The sequence below is a fragment of the Antechinus flavipes genome, chromosome 1, assembly GCF_016432865.1.
Source record: "Antechinus flavipes isolate AdamAnt ecotype Samford, QLD, Australia chromosome 1, AdamAnt_v2, whole genome shotgun sequence".
NCBI classification, from domain to species: Eukaryota; Metazoa; Chordata; class Mammalia; order Dasyuromorphia; family Dasyuridae; genus Antechinus; species Antechinus flavipes.
In genome coordinates this window covers 294,668,073-294,683,433 of record NC_067398.1, presented here as the reverse complement: position 1 = coordinate 294,683,433, position 15,361 = coordinate 294,668,073, and the positions used below count along the sequence as shown (strand labels likewise).

At 35.4% G+C, this 15,361-nt stretch overlaps 1 protein-coding gene across 3 annotated transcripts in view; it reads right to left on the bottom strand.

Moving 5' to 3' along the window:
* MYH11 (myosin heavy chain 11) overlaps positions 1-5,380 on the bottom strand; it is a 127,876-nt gene extending 122,496 nt beyond the window's left edge. For 2 of the 3 annotated variants that reach the window (XM_051962696.1, XM_051962706.1), the window contains exon 1: positions 5,276-5,379. The gene's annotated coding sequence lies outside the window, so the exon portion shown is untranslated. Of the gene's footprint in view, positions 1-5,275 lie in introns of all 3 variants that reach the window. The other variant, XM_051962715.1, reaches the window with a different exon arrangement.
* Between the last annotated feature and the right edge of the window lie 9,981 nt (positions 5,381-15,361).

The window sequence follows — 15,361 nt, the reverse complement described above, 5'->3', positions numbered from 1 at the left end:
GCAGATCTTAGCAGGGGGCTGGAGACAATTTGAACTGATCAGACCAGGATGTCCCAATTGAAATTACTTTGAAGGTTCTTCAGCCTGAATTTGAATGGAGATCCAGCTATCCATGGGGGTGATCTGCCTTAGAAATGGCCCAGCCTGAGAAACATACTGTCTCATAGACTCTCTGGAATTGCAAGGCTAAGAATCAAAGGGGACAGAATTTTAGAGTGTTAATTTTATAGATCAAAAGGGAACACAGTTTCACACCCCTGTCAATATGAAGGTTCAATCAAAATCCTTTACAAAATACTGCTAAGTGAATGACTGAATTACATGAATCTATGTTCCAACAAACTATATCTGAGTGTCCCTAAAAACAAGGTAGTGGGTGTAGTGCCTAGAATGCTAGATTTGGAATCAGAAGTCCTGCCTTTGAATCTCATCTTGGATATAACAACTGTGTGACTCTAGGTAAATGACTTTAGCCCTTCTAAACCATGATTTCCTCACCTGCAAACTGGAAATAAGAATACTTGCAGTACCTGCTTCACAGGATTGTTTTGAGGCATATGTAGAAAGTACTCTGAAAACCTTAAAGACCACATTAAGTTTTAGCTATTGTTTCTCCTTAGTGGAATATAAACTCCTTAAGGGCAATACCTGATTTGTTTTTATTTTTTGGTCTTTGTATTCACAGAGTCTAACACATATAGCAGATAATAAATGTTTGTTGAATTGAATTAAAATCCCTACACCCTGAAAATTTCAAAGTCAAATAAATTTTCCTCAGATCTGATACTATCTTCTGTCCAATTATCTGTTTCTGGGTTCTTTGTCTATCTCCATCATTAGTTTAAGAGCGGCTTATTTGTCTTTGTAATAAGAGCTTAAAGCACACCAAAAGAGAATTCCAAGAGTGTTGTGAATTGGGATTTTAAAGACGTTTGTTTTGAATGAATTTTCCAAATAGAGATAAAGATTCTACTCTTTAAGTATTAACATGGAGATAACTAGAAACAAATCTAAGATTTTGAAAATCCCTTCCCTGACAATTTTAATAACCTATGAACTATGCTTGAACATATTTTCTAGAATTTTTTCCTTCATGGAAATCACACAATTCAAAAGAACTTTTAAAATCAATCATCCCATCCCTTCATTTTAAATATGAATAAACCAGACATGTGAAGAGACATGATTTTCTCTAAATGACACTATTCACTAAGAAAGTTATATGGAATTGGAACAAAAGGTCCCTGAATATGAACCACCTCTGAAATCACATGCCAACAAGTGACAGAGTTGAGGCTATCAATTCTGAATGCATTAGTTCTCCCAGTTACAGGTAATGTCTGGAAGGAGACCAAAGGAAAGATAGTAAAATGTGTTAGCTGTGAGTGGCCTTACAGAGCAACCCAATTTTAATCATGAAACATGGAGTTTAAGTCCATTATTTAGATAGCATATGATTATATGAGAAGAGTATGTCAACTTCCAAAGAATAAGCTGACAAAATTCTCTACATGTGTGTGGATCCCCAGGAGGAATTTCCTATAGTGACAGAATCTAACTATTGATTCCCTTTTGCAATGTCAGAAAAGATCAAATGGAACAAGTTATTGTTCTAAATATAGTCATGAAGAAATGTATATCTAAAAATTTAAGAATCTTGGCCTTTGGAAAGAAGTGAGAAGTGAGTATGCTCCATTGGTCCTTCCTTATTTTTAGTTCCTAAAGATCCTAGATAAGATTTTTATTATCTCTTTTTAAGAGGACAGAGTAGGTACTAGGACAAATACAAGCATTTTTAACTTTGACAGATAAAAGAGATAAGGGAGAGCTTTCCTTCACAAAAAGAATTTATAAGAATTACACATGTTTAACATATATTGGACTACTTGCTGTCTAAAGGAGAGCCATAAGGGGAAGGAAGGAAGGGAAAAACATTTGAATACAAGGCTTTGCAAGGGTGAATATTGAAAACTATCTTTGCATGTATTTTGAAAATAAAAAAACTATTATTTTAAAATTAACAAAGAAAAAAAAGAATAAAAGATAAATACAACCTCCAGAAAATATTTTTTTAAAAAAAGGATTTATGGGTTTCTTTGAATCAATTTCCTCAGTTGAGCAGATTTTCTGCCCTCTCAATGACCTATAATGCAAATTATTCTCATCACTAAAACCTATTTTTTTCTTTAAAAGAGCTTTATATATTATAGGAGATATAGAGATCTACTTGTATACAAAGACTCTTGAAATTTTCTAGCTATCTTCTTTTATCTTCCATATTAGCCATGGAACTTAAAAAAAAAAAAAAGATTCTACAGAAACAGAAAACCATCTGATTGGGTTGCCAATGTGTAGGGAGGAAGATGGACACAATGACCTTTAGAGGTCCCAAGCAGTATTGGTATCCTGGTTTTCTATATCCATTTGCTCTGTTTCTAGCCTAGACAAATGAGAGGAAGATGTCCCTAAACTGTGTCAACTGTTTAAATTGCGTCATAGAGCAAATACCAGAGTATCTAGGGAAACCTGTACCTCAGAATCATCACAGCCTTGGAAGTAATCATAGAAACGAGAAATAAATGCCATCCAGCTAGTTTCCATCTGCCAGGACTAATGAACAACCCCTGGATTTTCAAAATCATTTCTCCTGTTTCTTTGCAAATTCTTTCAAATTCTTCTGTATCCTTCATGAAATTCTGTCTTTCCTCAAGGTACTGATCAAGATTATTAAGTGAGTTTTTCAAATAGGGATAGGCACTTCCAATAGACTTGGAATGAAAAATGCTATCTATATCCAGAGAGAAAACTATGGAGACTGAATGTGGATTTTCACCTTTTATTGTTTGTTTGTTTGCTTGCTTGCTTTCTCTTTCTTATGTTTTTTCCCTCTGGTCTAATTTTTCTTTTCCCTTTTGATCTAAGATGACAAATATGGAAATATATTTAAAAGTATTGTACATGTATAATCTATATCAAATTGCTTGCTATCTTGAGGAGGGCGAGAAGGGAAGAAGTGAGAAAAAATTTGGAACACAAAATCCTACAAAAGTAAATGTTGAAAATTATCTTTACATTTGGAAAAATAAAATACTATTGAGGAAAATAATAAAACAGGGATAGGGAATAAGAAAAAATATAATTGTGTCAGTAAATCTGGTTTCCTATTCTCTTCTAATGAAGTGAGGTCTCTGAATAATCCTAATAAAACTTGAAATAAGTAGTTAACTTATCATTTGATATAGCAAAGGTTTTCAGTGATAGTTTCTAGCCCCAAACACACCCTAATGTCAGCTTAAAATTGACTAAAAAAAGGTGAATTAAAGGAAAATTCTTCTTTTACATAAAGATTCACAGTAACTTTCTTTGAATCAGTTTTCCTATCTTTATAATAAGGAGTTGAACTGGGTAATCTTTTGAGTTTTCTTCTAGTTCTGAAATTCTAAGGGTTTTGTATATTTAAAATATAAACTGTATTGGACACCTGTTATAACTTTATGCACTGTGGAGAATGATACTATTTTCACACACACACACACACACATGTTTGGTCTTCTCTTCTTAAATAATAGAAGTACAAGTTCCCTTTCCTACAAAATTGGGATTAAAATCAACTAATCAGGATTATATTACAATACTCTCCATATCTCATAAAGGGATAAGGTATGGAAGGATAAATTCCTTGATTCACAAATAGCTAATACGAAAAATTTGAAAAGGGCTCTGGGTGCTCAACATATGAATGCTACCATAAAAGGACATGTTCTCCTCAATACTAGCTGTTCCACAGAAATGTGATGATAACAAATTCAAAACAAATACCTTGTAGGGAATAACACGCCTATTTCCAAGTGATAATAAAAACATAAGGCTTTACATGGAAAGAATCACAGCATTTGTATGTAGAAAAGAACACTAAGAAATCTCTGACAGCTAATATTTCAGACTTTCATTTATTCACTCTCTCATCCATTCAACAAATATTTATTGAGAACCTACTATGTGCAAGGCACTGTGCTAGTATTGGGCATGCCACAAAAATTCATAAGATGAGTTCTCTGTCCTTAAGGTCTTTACAACCTAAGTCATACACCTAAGGAAGTATCTACACATTAGCAATTCTGAAGAGAAGTTATGAATCTGGAGAAGGATAAGGTCACTTAAAGAGATATAAAAATGAGCATTACTGAGATTAGCAGCTTTGGCAGAATAAAGGAAGGTTTCCTGGGGTAGAGGAAGCTTCCTTTCTCATTGTCAAAAATATCTAGTTCTCCTCTACTCTTAAACTGTGAAAAGAACAGTGCTCTGGAAAAGTACTCAGACTTCTAATAATTCACAGAAAGCCCACTTATTTTCTCCTCAAAGAGATGCTTACCAATACACAGCATATACACACAAAATGAGTTATTTAACAGACAAGAGATAATTGAGATTTAGGTTTTCTCCATTAAATCTTGAGTTGGAGAGTAAAACAATCCTATAAAAAGAAAGAGCACATTTTATTCTGAGGCACACAAGAAACTTTTACATACTGACATCTACTGACATTTTTTAACCATGTCTTAGAATTCATTCACACTGAAAAACTGTAAACGGCATTTAAAACACACGAGGAATAATTTAATTTCATAGCTGTCTGCTTGGCTTCTCTCTCACACATTGGCCAATTTGCAATTTAACTTAAGCATCAAAACTCTGTGATCACATCTATGTAAATTTCGTAGCCCCGGATATTTTGGGGAAGGCTGGGGGCTGGTTTCCTAGTTAACAAATGTAGCTTTCAGTTGTTTTCTTAAATATTAAATTCCTTTGTAAGGTGCATAAATTGAGATTGGCATAGGTGGTAATGTAGCTTGGGGGCAAAATGTGCTGCATAAATAAATGCACTCAAAAGTGGAATTAGGAGCCTTGGAAGACCAACTTTCATTCATTAGCCGCTGTTCAGCAGTCGCAAAAACCCTTGCATAAAATTGATGGTATATTTTGTCTGTGGATGTTCCTGCTTTTAAACAGGATTAAAAGGGCCGTATTGATGATGCATGATAATGCTCTGAGATTTTGGCAAAGCATTTTTTTGCACACGGAGAAAGTCAGCTCCGGTGAATAATATTACATTGATCTTAACTTAAAAAGTTTCTCCAAAGTTACAAAGATGCTCCTTATTAAAGCATCTTAAGGGAAGCCCTCAACTGGGAGTCTTGAGGGGCAGAGTAAATGTGACATCTGGTATCTTCCCCCCCACTCTAACTCCCCTTGGACCCTGTTGGCCACTACTTACAGATATCCTGTTAGGAAAAGCGGAGAAGAAACCGGAGAATTCGGATCCTGCACAGTTCACAGCTGGGACAATCCAAATCCCCTCTGTCTCTTCAGCCTGACTATATAGAGGGAGAGCTGATATGGGGTGGGAAGAATGGGGCGGGATAGGGGGAATAGAAAGAAAAGGGGAGGCGGGGGGAGGGGATGTGGGGGAAGGGTCTGTACCCAGGATACTGCCCCCTGCTGGGAAGATTTAATGAAGGGACCCCAAGAGCTTTACAAACAGCTGCCAGGAGCCTGATGCTCCGGGCTTGGAGACGCAGGGTGCGCGGTCTGGGAGAGGATCGTACCGAATAAGGTCTTAGTGTCTAAGCTTCAGGTGGTAGGGAAGGTGTTGAATGTGGGAAACAGGAAAAGCGGATCCCATCTCTTCCTTCTTGTCGGTTTTTTTTTTTTTTTTTCCAGTTGCTAAACATTTAGCGTCTGCAAGAACTCTGGATATAACCTCTTCTTCCCCATCCAGGAGACAATGAGAACGGTTCCGCCAAGGATTGGGGCACAGAAAGTGCGGAGCCGGCATCCATCAGTCTCTATCCCACGGTTAAGTCTTTTTTCCTCCCCTAATCCCCAAACCTTCCCAAAATGTTTATTTCTCACAATCAGACTATTTGGGGAGAAGACTGAAAAAAGGGATAGTAGCACTACTGGGGAGAACAAGGTAAGGGGAGGGGATTTTGAATTTTTACAGAATGTAGAATAAGGCTTCCCGACTTCTAGAAGCTAAGGGTCATTTATAGTTCTGCCCGAAGTCTTTGGAGAAAGGTAAACTTTTCATATTTCTTAGTTTTCTTCCACCACCCAAAACTTCACAACCCGTCCCCTCCTCCCCCCCAAAAAAAACCTTTCTGGACATACATAAGCACACACACGTACACACTCTTTCTTAGACATCCCATAAAAGGAAGAAGAGGGAAAAGAAAGCTGGTAAATTTCTAAGGGGCTAGAAAGGGACCGGAAACCCCGGGGGAGAAGCCGTGCTCTGTAATATTCTCGTTAAAATTCTTCCCTCACCTTTTCCCTCTTAATCAAGACTGAGGTGCCCTCTCTTCTATTCTCCCCCCTCCCCAAACCCGCCCCAATTCAATGGATAACTATCTCCCAAAATGCGGAGAGCCCTGGGTGTGAGACATCCCAAAAAGGAAAAGCCAAAGTTCCTCCAGGAATTCCCATTAGCTGCATACCGGATTCGGGGCTGCCCGCTACCCCTGACTAAATATGGTACAGTGGTGTAGCATCCCAAGTCCAACGTAGTGCCCTGGAAAGCACTTCAGCCTCCCCTCTGAGGTTTCCCAATATACACTCTTTCCTCTCCCTAGCTTTTCTAGACATTGTCAGGAGAGGTAAGGAAATTAGGATGCAAGGAATCCCATCCCACACAAGTTGTCTCTGTGAATGAAGGGGGGACATGAAGCGATTCTTCAGATAACTGTTATTGCTGTCATGTCAACTCTTCATGACTCCATGGACTATATTGTCCGTAGGGTTTTCCTGGCAAAGATACTGGAGTGGTTTGCCATTTCTTCTCTCCAGTAGATTAAGGTGACTTGCCCAGGATCCCACGGCTAGTAAATAGTGGATTTCACTCAAATCCTGACTCAGAGCTCTAACCACTGGACCATCTAGCTGTCTTCAGGTAACTCAAGTCTCTGCAAGTCACTACAAACTCCAACTGGGTCTCAAGTTTTGAAAGAGTCACTCTGAGGAGTTGCATTGATTTTACTTCCATTGTTCCCTTTTTCCTGGATATTCACCCTCTCTGCTCCTTCCTGAATTGTCATAGTAGTAGGTCTAAGAAAGGCCTTTCCATGAAGACCTCAAGGGGATTTACCTGACAGTTGACTCTGTCTCCCCACTTCAAAGAGATTTTGTCTTTATCCAGTACAGGCTTATTCTTTGGCATAGTATTTCTTCCCACTCCTCCTGCATAAAACTTACCTTTCATTTTAGTACACTCTTCCCATTTGGACCATAATTCCCTCAACTGTCACAGAAAAGTTAGGGTTAGCTTTAGCTGAGTAAAATAGATGTAAAGCTATTAAGAAAATGATAAATGGGCTTCTGCTACTGGAGCATTTTAACAGCAAGCACACTGTAAAAGGAGTGGAAATTGTTCCTGGGTTGGAGGATCTGCTAAGAAGACATTTTGTAGCAGGTTTAGTACAGTAATGGTGCTGAACCATGAATGCTGTGTGGGAGGGAAACAGAAGAATGAAGAAAAACCAGAAAAGAAACAATCAAGGGAGTCTAGATTTTTGGAAACATTTGAAGTTAAGACAGTAAGAAACCAAATATCCACTTCCAGCTCAGTGAAATTATGGAGACTGAAGTTAATGCTTAGCTTTTCCAAATAGTCTTCTGTTTAGGAAATACTGTTCAAAAAAAAAAAAATCACCTTGGAATATCAACAATGCTCACTCACCTTATAGATGATCTAATTTCTTAAGGATAGGAATGGGATATTTTACTTTTTTATACAGTTCTGGTAATACACAATTATGTACAAGTTTTTTGGCTGAGTTGTTTCTGTAGTATATGACTTGTCATGATTGTATTAAGGGTTTTCTGGGAAAATAAGGTAAAAGGGTTAAGTGACTTGCTCAGGATCACTCAGAGAGTGAGTTATCCGAGACCAGATTTGAAATCTAGAAGATGAGTCTCCCTAACTCCAAACCTGGCATTCTATCTACTGTGCTAGTCAGCTGTTCTATGTGTATACATATATATATGTGCCATCCACATCCAGACTGAATGTGAATCAAAGCATAATATTTTCACCTTTTTTGGGGTTTTTTTGTTTGCTTATTTTTTTTCCTTTCTTGTGTTTTTTTCCCTTTTGATCTGTTTTTTTTTTTATTTTATTTTGCGCAGCATGAAAAATATGGAATATGTTTAGAAGAACTATACATGTTTAATCTATATCAGATTGCTTGCTGTCTAAGGGAGGAGAGGAGGAGAGGGAGAAGGTTTGGAACACAAAGTTTTGCAAAGATGAATATTGAAAATAATCTTTACGTGTATTTGAAAAAATAAATACATTTCGAATACTTTTGAATAAAACATTTGTGAAAATAAATGTTTGTTGAGTGACTAATGGACATCTTTAAAAATAATGCCTCAAATAGAATTCAAGGAGCAACAGAACCAACAAAGTTTGGGCAAAACAATTTTTCAGCTCAAGACAATTTAGATCAGCAAGAAAGGTTTGTCTCACTAAGATGCTGGTTGACCTGGAACCCCCAATACCAGCACTACCAGCTACAAGCCTTGAAGATGGCTGCATGAACAGCAGCCCACAGATGGTAAGAAGGTCAGAAAACTGGTCAGAAAGATTTTAGGGAACCCTTTGTTGGTGCTGGGTTTATGACTCTATTCCATTATCCATATGTAGTTCTGGGCTACAACTAGGAATACTTAGTACTATATTACTGTGTGGTAAGTTGTGGTAAAACTGTGGCCCTGTTCACAGTTCCAGGGTGAAAAAGAATGCTTGTGGTCAATCACAATGAGCAGGGATCTTAGTCTCATTTCTGAGGCAGAGAGGAGCACTACCAATTTCCTCTGAAGAGGAAAAATTAAGAAATTGAGAGAGATACAAGAAAATTGTGAAAATAAAGTCAATAGGTTGGTAAAAGAAGCACAAAAATATACTGACATAGCAAATTGGGAAAAATGTACAAAAGCTCACTGAAGAAAATAATTTTTTTCTATTATAGCTTTTTATTTACAAGATATACATGGGTAATTTTTCAGCATTGACAGTTGCAAAACCCTTTGTTCCAATTTTTCCCCTCCTTCCCCCCATCTCCTCCCCCAGATGGCAGGCAGATGTTAAATATATCAAAGTATATGTTAAATACAATATATGTATATATGTCCATACAGCCATTTTGCTGCACAAGAAGAATCGGACTCCAAAATAGTATACCATTAACCTGTGAAGGAAATAAAAAATGCAGGCAGACAAAAAAACAGAGGGAATGGAAATTCTATGTAGTGGTTCACACTCATTTCCCTGAGCTCTTTCACTGGGTGTAGCTGGTTCAATTAATTACTGTTCAATTGGAACTGACTTGTTTCATCTTATTGTTGAAGAGGGCCATGTCCATCAGAATTGATCATCACATAGTACTGTTGTTGAAGTATATAATGATCTCCTAGTCCTGCTCATTTCACTCAACATCAGTTCATGTAAATCTCTCCAGGCTTTTTGAAGAAAATAATTTGTTAAAAATTGGATGATTCCATGAAACACCAAAAAAGAATTTTAAAATTTTTTAATGGAAAAAAGAAGAAAAGATGAACTATCTCATCAGAAAAACAACTTGACATGGAAAATAGATCAAGGAAAAATAATTTAAGAAATTTTCGATTACCTGAAAGCCATGATCAAAAAAAGAGCTTAGACATTACCTTTCAAGAAACAATCAAATTAAATTTTCCTGATAACCTAGAATCAGGAGTTAAATAAAAATTGAAAGAATATTCCAATCACTTCCTGGAAGAGACCCCAAAATGAAAACACCGAGGAACAAAAGAGCTAAATACCACAACTCCCAGGACAAGAAGAAAATATTGCAAACAACTAGAAAGAAATAATTTAAATATCATGGAACCATAGTCAATATCACCCGAAATTTAGGCAGATTCTACCTTAAAGGAGAAGAGAACTTGGAATATGATATTCTGAAAGCAAAGGAGCTAGAATTACAATAAAGAATTTACCCACAAAAACTTGAATATAATTCTTCAGGAGGAAAAATAGATATCTAATGATATAAAGGACTTTTAAGTATTCCTGATGAAAAGACTAGAACTGAGTAGAACATTTGATTTTAAAGTTTAAAACCCAAGAGAAGTATTTAAAAAGCAAATAGGAAAAGGAAATCACAAAGGATTTAATAAGGTTAAAGTTTTTACAGTCTTATGTGTGAAGATGATACTTGTAACTCCTAAGAACATCTTTATTAGAGCAGTTATAAATAGTTTATATAGGCAAAGTTCTGAGTTGACTACAATGGGATGATTTTAAAAATTAAGGGATGAGAAAAAAAGATAGCATAGGAGGAGTGAGGAATGGGGGAAATTATCTCTCATAAAAAAAGGTGTACAAGGAAGAGCTTTAAAAGTGAAGAGGAAGATGGATTGGTGGTGAATAATTCTTGACCCTCACTCTCATCACCTTGAGCCACACTTTGGCTCAAAGAGGTTATTAACATACACATTTAGTTGAATGTAGAAATTTATCTTATTCTACAGGGAAATAGGAAATGGGATAAGAGAAGGGAGGGGGATTGATAAAAGGTAGGGTAAATTAAGGGAGAACTGTAAGAAGCAAAACAGACTTTTAAGGAGGAGCAGAATAGAAAGAAAAAAAAATAAACAGGGAACAAATAGGATAGAAGGAAATACAGTCATCATAACTGAATATGACTGGGATGAATCACATATAAAATGGAAGAAGATAGCAGAATGGATTAGAAACCAAAATTCAACAATATGTTGTTTACAAGAAATACACTTGAAACAGAGACACACACAGAGTAAAATAAGGGGCTGAAGCAGAATCTGTTATGCTTCAACTAAGGTATAAAAATAAATAAAGTAGGGGTAGCAAATATGATCTCAGACAAAGCAAAAGGAAAAATACACCTAATAAAAAGAGATAAGTAGGGAAACTATATTTTATTAAAATGTATGACATATGTTCATACAAATAAAGTGAGATCTGAACAATTGGAGAAATATTTGTTGCACATGGGAAGGCTGAGCAAACATAATACAAATGACAATTCTACTTAAATTAATTTACTTATCAGTGTCATATTAATCATTAGTAAATAATTTTTTTAGCAAGCTAGAAAAAATGAAATCAACTGGTCTTAAGAATAAAAGGTCATGCCATCTAGGGGAGAGGGTAGAAGGAGGGAAGGGAAAAGTTGGAACAGAAGTGAGTACAAGGGACAATGTTGTAAAAATTACCCATGCATATGTTCTGTCAATAAAAAGCTATAATTTAAAAAAGAAGAAGAAAAGGTCAACAAAGAAGAACTGGAGCTCATTATTGAACACCAAATAGATAATTTTGATTATATTGTTAAAAAGTTTTTGTACAAACAAAACTAATGCAGACAAGATTAGAAGGGAAGCAATAAATTGGGAAAACATTTTCACATTCAAGGGTTCTGATAAAAGCTTCATTTCTAAAATATAGAGAATTGACTAAAATTTATAAGAATTCAAGCCATTCTCCAAATGATAAATGGTCAAAGAATATGAACAATTTTCAGATGAAGAACTTGAAACCATTTTTAGTCATATGAAAAAGTGCTCTAAATTACTATTGATCAGAGAAATGAAAATTAAGACAACTCTGAGATACCATTACATACTTCTCAGATTGGCTAAGATGACAGGAAAAGATAATGACACTAATACATTGTTGGTGGAGTTGTGAACTGATCCCAGCCATTCTGGAGAGCAATTTGGAACTATGCTCAAAAAGTTAATCAAACAATGCATACCCTTTGACCCAGAAGTGTTTTTACTGGGCTTATATCCCAAAGAGATCTTAAAGAAAGGAAAAGGACCCACATGTGCAAAAATGTCTGTGGCAGTCCTCTTTGTAGTGGCAAGAAACTGGAAACTGAATGGATGCCCATCATTTGGAGAATGGCTGAATAAATTATGGTATATGAATGCTATGGAGTACTATCGTTCTGTAAGAAATGACCAGCACGATGATTTCAGAGAGGCTTGGAGATACTTATATGAACTGATGCCAAGTGAAATGAGCAAAACACAGCAACAAGACAAGTATATGATGATCAATTCTGAGGGACGTGGCTCTCTTCAACACTGAAATGATTCAAACCAGTTTCACTTGTGCAGTGATGAAGAGAGCCATTGTGGAATACAACATAGCATTTTTACTTCTTTTGCTGTTGTTTGCTTGAATCTTATTTTTTCTCAATTTTTTTCTTTTTGATCTAATTTTTCTTTTGCAGCAAGATAATTATGTAAATATGTATGTCTAATATATTTTTGCCATATTTACATATATTGGATTACTTGCCATCTAGAGAAGAGGATGGAAGGAAGGGAGGGGGAATTGGAAAAGTTTTACAAGGATCAATGGAGAAAAATTATCCTTGCATATGTTTTGAAAATAAAAAGCTTCAATAAACAAAAAGGTCAAGACAATCAAGGGAATTATATTTTTGAAATGTGAAGGAAGTTGTTCCAGCTGTTCCAGATAATCAAACTGTATTATAAAGTGGCTATCATCCAATCTGGTATCAGTTGAAAAATAAAAGTGGGGTGATAGGTGGACTAGCTTGGGTACACAATACAATAGTAAATGACCATTATTACCTGCTGTTTGACAAATCCAAAGATTTCAACTTTGGGGCAAGAATTCATCATTTAACAAAAATTGGTGGGAAAACTGGATGACAAATCCAGATTGCAACTTTGGGGCAAGAATTCATCATTTGACAAAAACTGGTGGGAAAACTGAAAAGCAGTTTGGCAGAAACTAGATATAGACTGATTATCTCACACCATATACCAAGATAAGATCAAAATGGATTCATGAGCAAATCAGAAAAGCAGTAAACTGGGGGGAAATTTTATTTATTTATATTAATTATTAAAACTTTTTATTTACAAAACATATGCATGGGTAATTTTTCAACATTGACCCTTGCAAAACCTTCTGTTCCAAATTTTTCCCTCCTTCACCTTACTCCCTCTCCTAGATGGCAGGTAGTCCAATATATTAAATATGTTAAAACATATATTAAATCCAATATATGTATACATATTTATAGTTATCTTGCTGCACAAGAAAAATCAGATCAAGAAGGAAGAAAAAAAAACCTAAGGAAGAAAACAAAATGCAAACAACAAAAAGTGTGAGAATGCTATGTTATGGTCTACAATCAGTTCCCATAGTCGTCTCTGGGTGTAAATGGCTTTCTTCATCACTGAACAAGTGGAACTGGTTTGAATATCTCGTTGTTGAAAAGAGCTGCATCCATCAGAACTGGTCATCGAATAATCTTCTTGTTGCCATGTATAATGATCTCCTGATTCTGCTCATTTCACTTAGCATCAGTTCATGTAAGTCTCTCCAAACCTCTTTGAAATCACCCTACTGGTCGTTTCTTACAGAACAATTATATTCCATAACATTCATATACCATAATTTATTCAACCATTCTCCAACTGATGGCCATCCACTCAGTTTCCAGTTTCCAATTTCTAGCCACTACAAAAAGGGCTGCCACAAACATTTTTGCATATGTGGGTCGCTTTCCTTCAAGATCTCAGTAGAGTCCAGTAGAACACTTCTGCATCAAAGGATATGCACAATTTGATAACTTTTTTAAGCATAGTAACTAGGGAAATTTTTACAGTTAAGTTTCTGATAAAGGTTTCATTTCTTATATATAGAATTAGGTCAATTTTCTAAGAATACAGGTCATTCTCCAATTGACAAATGGTCAAAAGGGCATGAACAGGCAGTTTTAAGGAGAAATTGAAATTATTTGTAGTCATAGTTATTTTTGTGGTGGCAAAAAATTAGAAATTGAGATGCCCATTAATTGGGGAATAGCTGATGTATGTAATTTATGATGGAATACTTGATGTGGACTTACATGAATTGATGTGAGCAGAAGAACATTGTACACAGTACACAGAAATATTATACAATGAACTGTGAACTTTTGTTACTTTCAGCAATACAATGATCCAAAATAATTTTGAAGGGCTTATGATCAAAAATGCCTGAATGCAGATTGAAGCATACTTTTAGTCTTTCTGGGTTTTTTGTTTTTTTGCAAGATAGTTAATATGAAAATGTTTTGCATGACTGAACACATAGTTTTAGCAGACTTCTTGACTTCTCAAGAGGTTAGAAAATGGAGGGAATGTGGAACTCAATTTAAAAAAATTTTACATGTAATTGAGGAAAAAAATTCCAGAGAAAAAACCTATCAGCACAATCAATCCAAAGAATTGTATAGGAGCAGTTTGAGCTCTTTTATTAATGACATAGTTAATAAGCCAGAAATCTTATTTTCAGAAGTGGTCCGGTTTGGTCTGCAGTAGATCTCTATTACCTTCATATTATTAATAGTTTTGTAAATGCTTTTGGGCAAGTCACTTAATATTCCTGGGCTTGTATCTTCAACTATTAAAAATATGGGCTTAGCCTAGAGTGCCTATCAGATCTCTTTCAGTTTTATATCTATCTCATGTTTACTTAATAAACTTTAACTCTTTAATATTACAGCAGTCCAGGTAATGTCTAAATATTATATAACAAAATCCTAGGATGAAATTAGCATAAATTCACTTTAATCTTAATAAATGACAAGAGATATTAAAAAAGCCAATGACAGTAGAGTAACAATATCTAAGTGATCTAATACTGTTTAAGAAGCAGTTAGAAAATTATTCCTTATGTACATTCTCTTTTAAAATCAAAAAGTACTTAAGAGTTCCACGAATTTAGAGATGGCATACAAATAAACACATCTCTATAAGTAGGTTCCCAACCAGTTGATTTGTCAGGCTCAAAAAGCTTTCCATAATCCTAAAATCCCAATTTGATTACCAGTTCATTAATTTCCCTGAATCTTTACTTTTTCTGTATTCCCCTTTGGTATTCTTTATAATCAATTTTTCTTCTCATTAACCCGACATTCTTCAGAATTGAAAATTTTCTCTAAATGCCCATTAAAAATCACCAATGTTTTATGAATAAAAAGGCTTAATGATGTTGAGGTGATTAACAGACATACACATCTCTTGCCTCGATTGTGTCTTGAGAAGAAACTCAAGTTTTTTAAGTCTTAATCATTTATCTAATTTAAAACATCCCATTTAAAATAAAAACTATGCATCAATTGGAGAATGGCTGAATAAATTATGGTATATGAATGCAATGGAACACAGCAGAATGATTTCAGAGAAGCTTGGAGAGATCTACATGAACTGATGTAAGTGAAATGAGCAGAACCAGATTATACACAGCAAC